The following is a 2896-nucleotide window of genomic DNA, read 5'->3' as shown; positions in this document are numbered from 1 at the left end:
AAGTTCATTCTGCCACAGTCAATGATGGTGCATAAACAACGGGGCGTGGAACTTAGTTCCATTAAATTATTAATCATTCGATTCGTAGGCTCACCAACCCCTGTGTTTGTTTTTCCCCCTTGGTTTTTTTTTTTTTTTTTTTTTTTTTTTTTTGATTAAAAACAGATGGACAGCATGTTCTTTTGGACAATGGGAAAGGAAGATTCCAGACAAAAAGCCCAGTTAGTATGGCTATAAACACATCTTTACATTTAAAATAGTATTATTAGAATACCATTGTTATTCTTAAAAGTCTGAAAGTGAGGGACTTTTGAGTTCTGGTTAAAACACAAGTATTTGAAACTCAGGAAATTAGAATGTTGTAGTTAAAACACACACATGGGAAAATATAGAGATACTCAGTTAAGTTTCCAAACACCAACTTTACCTCTGCCTTCTTAATCAATAGCAATATCCCCCATCCGTCTTTCAACTACAGGCTAAAGACCATTTCCACTATCCTAGAGATAACACAGCAAGCCAGTATATAAACTGTAAACCCATCCACTAGAGGCTACAGGATCTGCCCCTTCCTTGCCTTCCAGGTACATGCCACAGCAGACATTATTTGACATATTGCCCTCTGTCCCTGCCGATCATTGCACTATGGACTGGCTTCCCCACACTAGGCGATTCACGCTTCCAGCATAGGTCAGAGATCTCACACTTTCCTATGCAGGCACAATATCAACATTTCTATATCTTCTCACAACGTATAGGCCACAAACCTCTAATATACTCTCCAATGATGAGTTCCCTCTGTAACCAATACTGGCTACAAAGATGAAAGCCAGTTATAACATTGTACAACAGCAGAATATACTGATGTAGTTCATATCAACACAAGATTTCTCCAGTTGCAACTACAAAGTAAAGGATCGTCCACCAGTCCATAGTGAATAAGCAAGAGGAAGAGTTAAGGCTGGTGATGAAATCAACTGTATTTCCAGATTCATTTTTATGTTTTTTTGAATTACAATGTTCTAATTTCTTGACTTGTAAAAGTTTGTGTTGTAACTACTATGTCTTAATAATGGGGTTTTAAAGAGACATAGTTAATTAGTTAAATCTGTCATTACACATTTACATTACACTACATCCAGATTTGTCTGGGTACTATGAGCCATCTAGATGGAACAGTGTATTATTGCAACTAAATTAATTGTTACCAAAACTCCAGCCAAAATAACGATCATTTTACCAAGACAAATAACTGTTTGAAGATCCCTCCCATCCAGACCCAATGTTTGTCACTCAGAAATAGCTGAAAACTACTTTTGTAGACCAGCCCTGTAAGATTAAGATAGTGTTTCCCTTTTTGGAACACAGTGTTCTCTCTTCCTCTATTGCTTTCTCTTTGGAATTTCTTAGTTACCATTAGTTCAGTAGTTATTTTCAAATAGTTGAATGGAATGAAACTTGACAGTTTATTTGATTTGATATGTCCCTCACCCACCTTAGCTCTCCATCCCTTTTTGTGGCAGGGAGGGAATGGGGTTTTTCTTGCTAATCTAACTTGCACAACACAGGAGAATACAGGAAATTTAGGGAAGATGCCCTAACTTGCCAGTGAATTTAACACGTTGGAACTGACAGTTTGAAGGAACAATGAGTTACTGGGATTGCTGGCATGCCCAGTAATTACTACTAGAATATTTCCTCTCTTGTAGGGTTTACAAATTAATATGTACCAGGATTGGCAAATTATCTAAATGAGTTGACCATTAAGTTAAAAAACCCAGCAGGCTACGAACCCTCAGAAGTCAAAGAGTTACAGAGTGCACAACATTCTTTTTCAGATGTTTAAACGACAGCTACATTTCAGGCAACTTCTTCAGCTAATGTTTTATTTATAAAGTGACTTGCATTTTTACTAAAATGCTGGTGAACAAATGATGTAAATCCCAAATCTTATAAATTATTCTCACACACACACACACACACACACACTTTCTCTCTCTGAAAAAACATTAAGTGGATCCACCCAGCAGCCTACAAATCACTTCAGGTGAACAAGGGCTAAGAGTACTGTGGTGCCGGAGTTCTGCAAGTGTTACCTCATATTAACTGACAAACATCTTTGACTGGAGGAGCAATGCTGACAGGTCCCCCAAAAAGAGGGATACTCAGGGTTGAGAAGACTCATTTCCCCAAGAAAGGGAAAACCCAACTCTCCCTGTCAAATTGTCTGGTTTCAGTTTAAAAAAAGAGAATCATCCCCCTGGATCCAATCCTATACTCGGCACTCCAAAGGCCTGGGCTCTAGGCACAGCAGAGATTTCAGATAAGAAACCTGGGGGCAAGGTTACTTCTGAACTTCCCATTTTGTAAACTTTGCATAATTTCTTTCTAAGTAGCTTCCTTTATTTTGAGTTTTTCTGCAGAGGAAATAATTCAAAAGCCAAACTGATGGAAGTCCAGATCTGATGGGACAGCCGCTCCCCACCCCAACTTGTTAGCACATTTAAATATGCCTTATATCTATTAACTCTTTTAAAAAAGAAAATATCACCTGAGACACTGAATTTATTTTGAAAAAATATGCAACGTTTTAAAAATCACATTTGAAAACCTCTCTCTTGGCTGTCAACAAGCACATGGTTGGAACCACACAGTGTTCTAACAAAGACCCATTTCATTCACTCCCTCTGTGTGGGCAACTCCTACTGTTATCAATGGGAGCCTCAGGCAGTACTGAGAATGCTAATGTAACTGAATCTAAATATCCTTGCAGATACTTACAGTGCTTCTTGAGCTTTTTATTTTTTTTGACTCTGTGCTCTATAATACTCTGAAACCCATCACAGAAGTGTGAGGGCATAATAAAGTGATCTGAACACTGGCTTGTTTCCTTTCC

This window comes from Chelonoidis abingdonii, chromosome 1, assembly GCF_003597395.2.
Source record: "Chelonoidis abingdonii isolate Lonesome George chromosome 1, CheloAbing_2.0, whole genome shotgun sequence".
NCBI classification, from domain to species: domain Eukaryota; kingdom Metazoa; phylum Chordata; order Testudines; family Testudinidae; genus Chelonoidis; species Chelonoidis abingdonii.
Note: the sequence above shows the minus strand (reverse complement) of the source record.